The sequence below is a fragment of the Lissotriton helveticus genome, chromosome 9 (genome assembly GCF_964261635.1).
Source record: "Lissotriton helveticus chromosome 9, aLisHel1.1, whole genome shotgun sequence".
NCBI lineage: Eukaryota > Metazoa > Chordata > Amphibia > Caudata > Salamandridae > Lissotriton > Lissotriton helveticus.
This window is the reverse complement of record NC_136070.1, coordinates 841,657,483-841,667,471: the sequence shown is the minus strand read 5'-3', so window position 1 is coordinate 841,667,471 and position 9,989 is coordinate 841,657,483.

Here is a 9,989-nt window from a genome sequence, read left to right as displayed (position 1 = left end):
TACTCCTATTTGACATGTATTGTATGTATCATGGGTCAATTATGGATGTCGTAGACTACATCAGCTACGGCGGCAAGAATCATGTACAAATACAGAAAGCATACATTATCAAGAGTGCGCAATCCTACCCCAAGCAGATTTGGCAAGAAATGTTACCCCAACCACCCCAGCTCCACCTACATTAGGCCCCCCTATATTGTATCCAGTTGCCCCAAACTTTCTCGTACTTGTGCTGTCACCCCGCCTCTGGTAAACCTCTCGCTTAACGGTGTATTCTTTATCATGTGCGTGTGTCAGGCGCCAAGAATCTGCCAGACCATTATCCTCCATAATGTCTGACAGCACTGCACAGTCTTGGGCGCTAGTTCAACCATATGGTCCTGTTCAATCTATATAGGGATCCACAGCTAAATTCCAAGCACCTCCCACCACAATTTGTGTCTTCCTGATCTCTGCGAGCTTACAAATGGATGCGAATAAGCTGGATCTATCGCCATTATGTGCATACTCTAATCCCCCACTAAAATTGTGCCCATCATATTTACCTTTCCAAAAATATACCTGCCTATCGGGTTAATCAACATGCTCTGCACTGTGTATGGCAGTTGCAAGAAAATGTCTCTTTTTGCATGATCACCCCTAAAGTTTCGGACTAATGCTGCTGGTTTTTCAACTCGGAGAATGCACTGAGGCCTGCTAACCTGACCTCAGTGCCAGTGTTCTAACCCCGTACAAAATATATAACATTTCACAACAAATTGGCAGTAGGCGAAGATTGCGCAAAATATATATATTTTATATAACCTTCTTTATATTTCAGACTAACAAATGCTCTAAGGTTAGAATACAACCACTGCCATGGGTTGTAACGACAGGTAGATGATAGTCCACCCTACATGCAAAAAACAATTTCACAACCTGAGCAATGCTAGTAGATATAAGTGCTCATATCAATGACACCCTATTCAGAATGTATAGTTTCAGTGTCCTCTTTATTAGTCCAAATTCATATTTTTTCCTAGTTCAGTCCAACCACAGGGTACAAATCATAAGGTATTTTTCAGCATACAATAAGCCAACAGATTTTGCTGTTGGCAACACGTGTTTCGTCTGGCTCATATGTCAATGACTTTGTCGGGGCAATGAATATATTTCAGCAATAATATCACAAGTAGAGTGAGAATTCCAAAGGACAACTAACCACCTCAAGTCAAACACCTAGACAGTGATTAACATCATTAATCGTAGTTCTTAGACAATTGCGATCTGCCAACAATTCAATAATTATCCAACCTTCAAGTCTCAAATTGGAGATATCGTATCGCGTTTATTTAAATGATTAGTTGGTCTTCGTAGCTCGGGATTCACATTAGAACGAACCGGCGAACAGAATCTGTATTTCGTATCACGACGTGTGTAATTCTCGGCGTCTAGCCGCCGAGAATGTTGGCAGATCGCAATTGTCTACGAACTACGATTAATGATGTTAATCACTGTTTAGGTGTTTGAATTGAGGTGGTTAGTTGTCCTTTGGAATTCTCACTCTACTTGTGATTTTATTGCTGAAATATATTCATTGCCCTGACGAAGTCATTGGCATATGAGCCAGACGAAACACGTGTTGGCAAAAGCAAAATCTGTTGGCTTATTGTATGCTGAAGAATACCTTATGATTTGTACCCTGTGGTTGGACTGAACTATGAACAAATATGAATTTGGACTAATAAAGAGGACACGGAAACAATACATTCTTGAATAGGGAGTCATTGATATGAGCACTTATATCTACTAGCATTGCTCAGGTTGTGAAATTGTTTTTCCCTTACAAAATATATGTTGAAGTGGCTACCCCAATTGTCATAAGCTGACTTACTTATACGTCCTTAGTATATTGTACCAAGGGTACCCAGGGCATGTAAAATAGAATGACCCCCTCCCAGGGCTGCAGCACTTATTCAGCCACCCTGTGGGTGACAAAGTACAAAATGGCTCCCAGACAGCCACTGCAGGCTGGAAGAGCAGTTTTAAAACTTATATTTCAAATGTGTCATTTAAACTAATGGCAAAGCCTCCATTTCCCTTTACAATGTACGTAAGTCTCCCCTAAGGATTGTTTACAGGACCCTAAGGCAGAGAGCTATATATTGTTAAGTAGGACATGTGCTTTCTAGACTGCCTTCTGTCCCCATGGGAAGTAGTGTGAACAACTATCTGGCTCAGGAACAATAGTAGCCTGCTACAGATGGAGGTGTTTCATCCCCCTTGCAGGAAGCCACATAGGTTGTTAGCCCAAAAGGCGAGCGTCAAAGGAAAAGCCAATTTGATGGGCAAATGGCGAACACACTCCTGAAGGGTTACATCTTTGTTCTGGCTGATTGGCTGGTGGTGGTAACATAGAGCAGAGACCAGTGCCCAAACTGTTTTTACATGGGTGTGTAGTCCACAGGAAGCCACACCTCTCGGGGGGCTACCAAAATCCATACATCCAAGGAAGGGTTCAGGCGTCTTTAGAGTAGACAGAATAGTGCACTCTGGGGTTGCACCATGCCACACATTGCTGGAAGTTGTCAGAGGGCGGGAGGGGTCATAGTAGTCCATTGTCTAGTGACCGCATCATCCCCCATGTGACACCAAGGGTCAGTCAGCTGACCCCCAGGAACCAGTACTAGGGCGATCAAAGCTGAAGAAGCCCACTCCGGCAAGTCAGTAGCCATATTCTTTCAATCGTTGCTGACCGCCGCCGGGTGACCCAGGAAACCGATCCTCAACTGCCACAAGTTGCACTTGAGTCTGCTAGACCCGGGAGACTCATCTGAGTCCAAATTGGTCACCAAAGAGGAACACCAGCCTTTACTGAAGGATATGGCTGCGCAGGCTGTGTACGGAGAACAGTAGCCTGGCCGCACATGGCCTTCCACTGGTTCAAAGAGGACTTCAAGTGACACTGACCCCTGTGGCATAAAGTCACTCGACCTTATCTGTAGACAAGGAATAGCCACAAGGACATCCCTGTCAAGCGCACAGCACCCAGAGCATCTTTTGCATCCTCAGCATCCTGCATACCCAGCATCCATTGAAGTCCATGGCGGTCTTGATGTAAAGTGTGGAACTTGACTTGAGATTGCTTTGGTGACCAGGTAACTGTCCAAATACTACTTATTCCCTGTCACCCCCCCAACCCTGAACTTCAAATGGGATTTACCTTTTACTTAAAAATGTATATCTTTGGAACCCTCCAATGGATTTTGCTGATCCGAGTGTCTAAAAATGTATTAAAATATAATCTATTTATATAAATTGGTGTCTGACTTCATTCTCGTTTTGTGACTTTCTTATTTCGTTGTTTGGTGCTTCTAAATGCTTAACGGTAGTTCCTTAGTAGAAGCTTCTCTACTAGAAGCCATGACAACCCATGGTTCAGCCAAAGGTTTTGCAACTGAGCCTGACTGGACCCAAGGCAGTTTTGTGAGTGTATTACAGGGTAAGGTATCACAAACATACCATGTAATATCTCACAATCCTCACAGCAGTGTTTTGCCGAAAAGAATGGCCAGGCCACATTTCTTCAAAGAATGTCCCGTAACGTGAGTCACTGACTGAGTGTCTGCCTGTTTAGTGTAACTAGAACTGATGACCGTACCCACCCAATATCTTCGTAATTTCTCTGATTCTGAATCTGATTAGTGCATCTCTTACATAAAAGTTGTGTCAAGGGTTTTCGTGGCCAGATATTCCCAAACCATCTTTAGTTTAATAAAGTGACCCAGTCCATTTACTTTAGAAGAGTTCATTCAAAGGGATTCCTTGTAGTGGAGTTGGTTGGTCATTGCTGCACTGATGCTGAACTGGGCTCGTTAAGATATGTCTCAGACAGAAAGGGGCAGAGTGCATCAGGTCAAGAGATACAAACGATAATCAAGAACAAAATTCACAGCACCACCTTCCTGTAACAAAGCATTCTTGAGTATCACTACTGGCATGAAGGGTAACCCACAAGGAAACTGTATGTGTGTGTTGAGAGAGTGGCACATATGTAGCACATATGTATCATTAGAGAGGTATGGGAACTTGAATGAAGGGATATCAAAGCCTGGAGAGGTAACAAATTCTATATACCTAAACTCAACAAACAGCTACTGACCAAAAACTTTATTGGCGTGAACTTACTCCCTTCATCCCACCACTACTATAGTAGAGCACAGGAACTCCAACACCCCTAGTCCTGTGCAGGAGCCAACTGTCATTGCGGTCTTCAGGTTCAAAATGGTATCTTCTTAATGTCATTCTCGAAATTATTTTTGAGTAATCCCTAAAAAAATTTACAAGGTGTAACCCAAGTGATATCCAAATCCGTAATTCTGAAAATGGGGTTGTAACTACTTCCAATTGAATGAATGCAATCACACCAAACAGGTGTAGCTTTATTGGGAGTCATTTTTACTATGGTACCATTTATGTAGGTGCATTGGTACAGCGACACCTAAAAGCGCAGAAATTCTAATAAAAAACACATTTCTTAGTTATTTGGGCCAGTCAAGTGAACCTAATAAAAAACACAACATTTCTTAGTTATTTGGGCCAGTCAAGTGAACCTAATAACTAATGGGGTCTGGAGAGAACCTCCAGAACCCACAAAGGGTAGAGAGATTCTTTCAAGATTGAAAGGAAAGCGGATACATACTCCCAATTAAATAACCTTACCTAAATAGTCCCCTTCCTTAAAATATTGCCTTGATTAAGGAGAAGTAAAAGGATCCACCTGTACTCCACCGCACTTAGAGTTAGGAAAATATATATATATTGTTTTAAATAACCCTTACCCACTCTAGTAGTAGCATGGTTCATCATCGGGCTCACCCTGACTCCTAAAGATCAGGGTGAGCTTGACCGTATTCTAGAGAGCTCTTTTGAGAAGTCTTGATTTTTTACGGTGGTTTTAAGATTTAATAAAAATCCCTCATTCACCCCAATGTATCCCTTTATTAGTGGGGTGAGTGGGAACAGTTAAAAATATATGGGAAGTGTCACACTGGATATTTTGGTCTTATGACCTTAATTTAAAAACGCCAACATGTTTCTGCCCTTCTCTATATCAATCCTGGGCATTATTCAGGGCGGTACAAGAAAGCAAACACACTACCCCAGTGTTGCACCCCCTGTAAAATTCACAAGTGAATGCGTAATGTGCTAACGATATGCTTCAGCATGCATAAAGGAGAATATACTTGCTGTGTGTGGGAAGTACCTAAGCTCTAAATATACTATTCTTATCAGGGGCGGTGGGGGTCAGCCCTGTAGTCAAACTAGCCTCAAGGGTCCATGCCCGCAGCAAACCTAGATACTTACCCACCAGTGGCATAACGATAATTGAGGGGGCCCCCCTGCCAGGTACGTGGAGGGGCCCCCTCCGGACTCTATTAGGCGCTCTCAGGACGAAGTGCAGTGCTGAGGGGGCCCCCTTGAGCTTGAGGGCCCTCCCGCACTGCGGGGGATGCGTGGGCCTGTGTTACGCCCCTGTTACCCACTCTCCCCGGCTGGTGTAAAAAAAAAAACCTGGCTGAAACTTAAAATAAAATGACCATTTGATAGTAATCTAAGCACTTTTTAAACAAGCATTGGCATAGCCAATAGGTCTCGCTTGTGGGACCTTATACGTATTAGTTTTGCAGCACAATATCCTTGTTGCACCAAGGATATTGTGCTGCAAAACTAAATACTTATAAGGTCCCACAAGCGAGACCTATTGGCTATGCCAATGCTTGTTTTAAAGAAGTGAGTCAATGTTGACAGCAGCAAATATTTACCCTTAAAGCTTCCCGCTTCTATGCTAATGATAACATTCATTATCAATAAGGTGGGCTCGGCATTGCTGGCAGCAAAAAAAAAAAAAAAAACACCCAAAAAACAGTTCAGTAAGGTGGAGCAGTGTTGATGGTTTGCCGTGCATTGTTGGGCGAATTTATACACTATAGCCTGTGGACTTGAAAAGCAGTGTGATGCCTCCTAGTATTCACCAGTGTGCATTGAGATGTCTAAAACGTGAGAGAATTTCACACTATGCCACAATCTTCGGCTTTCCGCTTAGACTGGAAAAACGGGTCAAGCAGTGCTATTAAAAAATAGCAGAAGGAAGTTAAGCACAAATGAGGATAGGGTCAACACTTGTAAGTATTTGCCCATACAGTACATTATCCTTGGAAACTTCCTCTTACACCGCCGTTCAAACGATCATGCCACCTCTGTCAGCGCTTCGGAGCCTCCGCTGATGGAGTGCATGATTAGAGAGCGCGTTTATGGTGGTTGCGCCCCTTGCAAGTCACAAAGTAAAATTACCGGGCCATCTTGGACTGAATCCAATACGCGTGTGGTTATTTTAATTCCCTCACGAATGGACAATTGTTTTAAAATAATCATGTGACAAAATGATTATGGGCAGCTAGCTGGAAGTACAATATCTCATTAAAAAAATACTCTCCCCCACCAAATAGGTGTATTTATATCACTCCATCTGTTCACTGTGGTTATTTACACAGTAAGCACATTGACCAAGGAAGGAAGGCGGGACGAGAAAAGAAGAACTAATCGGAAAAAGAAAGAAAGTAAGAGACAACAAGAATGAAGGAGGGGGAGGTGAATGATCAGGAAAGAGAAAAGGAAACGAAAAGGGATAATGTAAGGAAGAATGAGAAGGATGGTTACGCAAACAAAGAGAAAGGAGGAAAAAGGAAGAGGCTAGGTGACGGGTACAGCGAATGAGTCAAGGAAATGCTTAGGATAAAGAGGGCAGGCAATGAGAGGAGGGGGATCAGAGAAGTGGGATAAAAGAGGGGAATGGTGAAGAGGAGGGAAATTGAGGTGGAGGAAGCAAATGCTGAAAGAAATCGAACAAGAGGAATTAAAGAAAAAGGAAAGCGGGAGAGTGGACGAAAAAAAAGCATGCGAGAGTGGTGCGTGCATGCGCGCGTCTCGCACTAAAAGTTTACACAAGCAAAAGCAAATGGAAGCAAATGGTGGGGGCCTGAAGGAGGAGGAGGTGCGAGGGATGAGGGAACACGGCCTGGGGGAAGCTGGCTGGGGAGGGGGAGGAGAAATGCAAGGAAGGCTGTGTGCCGGCCGGCCATCCAAGAATAATTAGGGGAGGAGAAGCCGAGAAGCCGCAGAGCGCACGCTGGGCGAAGCCCTTTGATGTGCTGTGCGGCAAATGCAATTAGGAGGGAGGGAGGCTGATGCGCGTTCGTGTTTGATCACGTGGTTCACGTGAACTTCATGAAAACGCCAGCAAAAAGCTGGTGGTTTCATGAGGATTTTGGCTACTTGAATTCTCGCTCCGCTCGATGCGCTTGCGCGCTTCGATAGGTCGCGAGACCTAAAAAGGTCTTGGTCCCGTGGTAATACCGGGGGTCTCAAAGGAGTGACTCAGCACTCTATCAGTAGGTCTAGGTGTCTCGAAGGAGTAATACGGTACCAAAAGGGCACCAAAAAACAAGAAATAGAAATTAAAGCAGGCATCTGATTAGCCACTTGGGGAACACTGCACCAAAAAATATGCCCACAGCATTTGGAAAAAAACTCCAATGCATTTTCTGAACACCATTACTAAATTGGTGTTTTGCAGGGCTACATTCATTGCTGTGCAGCCAACCAGAGTGCATCATGGCATCAGACAGATGTATATAGCAGCCGCCATTGACCACACCATCCACCAGCTCTTCCACAGCTGTATCATCGCAGGATTCTGAATTAATTGTGCTGCCTTAGACATCTGCAGCAGCACAGCCAGCTAGGCCTGAAAAACGAATCAGGGTGTGGCATCAATAATTTAATTTGAGAGGTCATCAACGATGCCATTTAACACGTCATGAGTGATATAATATTAGAAGACATGAGTAGGGCATGACGGTGGTGCAAGTTATAGCTTAATTGTTTTTTTAACGTAAGTTCTTATCTGATTTCAAAAACTCACTCTATCGTCACATTAACCTTTGCTTCTTTCAATGAAGTTATATTTTCTTTTAATATAATTTAAGATCTTATTAAATACCGAACTATAACATCCCTTTAACCTTTGGTTTCAGTGAATGGGTGTGTGTGTTTACACACACACACATGTGCACACACACATAATGAACACTCGTTGTGTTAACCCCTCCCCCCCCCACCTCGACTCTGTCACGGAGACCTGCCTCACCACTGGAATCAAGCTATCCAGGCTGATGAGGCCCGAAACAAGTCCTTGGATGCTTGTTTCCAGCCCAGGGAGGACCTGGCTTGGCAGTTCAGGCTGGACTGTTCCCATGGGGCACAGGGTCAAGACTGATTTGCATATGGCTGGGTTCAAACTGGAATGGCATGGTGAGCAAAAAACTAAAAAACGATGGATTTAGGCCAAGGTCTCTGTACTGGGGTGAATGTATGACATTGTTCTGCATTCTGTCCATCACCTGTTGTTTTTGCATTTGTCACCCCGAGTGGGACGGGTATGCTCAGACGTGAGTCCCGTGCTGTCCATGCCACTGGAATCAAGCTATCCAGGCTGATGAGGGCTGAAAGCCCGAAACTGGTCCTTGGATGCTTGTTTCCAGTCCAGGGAGGACCTGGCTTGGCAGTTCGGGCTGGACTGTTCCCATGAGGCACAGGGTCAAGACTGATTTGCATATGGCTGGGTTCAAACTGGAATGGCATGGTGAGCAAAAAAACGATGGATTTAGGCCCAGATCCCTGTACTGGGGTGAATGTATGACATTGCTCTGCATTCTGTCCATCACCTGTTGTTTTTGCATTCACCACTGAGGGACAGCAGCATGACTCTAATGCTGGCTATCTTCATTTGTTCTGGTGTATAAAGGGCAAGCTGTGGAGGTTTAGGCTGGCTATATTCTTTTTCTCTAGGGCATTAGGCAAGCTCAGATGTTATCAGCCATCAACCATGGCTCTGGCACATAAAGGACAGGTATAGGTTTTAGATTGGTTCTCCTCTATGGTTCTGGTTGATGAGGGTGGGTAGAAGGAAGCGGAGAACATGCTGTTCTCTCAGGCCCTGGTGTATGAGGGCAGGAAGCATAGGAAGATAGAAACAGCATGCTCAGGCTGATAGTTCCTTCTGGGCCTGGTCAATGAGTGGGAAGTGTAGGGAGCTGGTGACTAGAGGTTCAGATCTGTTCTTCTATGTGAATCTGGGAATTGAGGAGGTAGGAGCTGTCACTTCTGAGGACATCTTCAGCATGTGGGAATACATAACAACATCTGTTTGCATCCATAGAGAGCTTCAAGTACTTTGTTCTACCCCTATACTGGCACTTGCATGTGGCCAGACCAATTAACCTTTATATATAGTTTTCTGATTTCTGTGATTCTAGAACGATCCGTTTTTGCTGTTTCATTAGAGCAAGCTGGTCCCTAGATGTTCACTTAGCACAGGACGTTGTTAGACGTCAAGGCATCTCCTGGAGCTGTGATATACATTATGCTGATGACGCTCAGATCATTCTACCAGGAAGTTGAAACATCTCAAGTACTCACTTCTATGAAAGCACGTGGGCGACGTTGTCAAAGAAGCATAATTCTGACTATTCTTTGACAACCACATTTGACGACAACTTAAACATGTGAAAGCAAAAGCCTGACGGCTTGGAACAGTGTCTACATTGGTCTACTCTTGACCAGTAATCATCAAGGTGCTGCTCTTTGTCAGCGTGTATGGATTATTGTAGAATCTACTATGGAGACTTTTCAGTGGCGCTAGTCAGGAGACTCCTTCTAGTAAAGAACTCAGCCGCTTGGAGACGAGCTGCTCACTTGGAGTAGATGATACTAGGTGTATGATGTTTGATGCTTTTGGGCTTTGGGCCTGAGTGTAAGATAGTCTTTCTGGCTTATAGAGCTCAGTGTTACTTGTCTACATTCTACCATAATCACGTCATCTCTTCTTGGTACCACTATGGCAACTGATTTAAAAGGTGACTTTCTGGATTTGGTACAATAAAGACTCA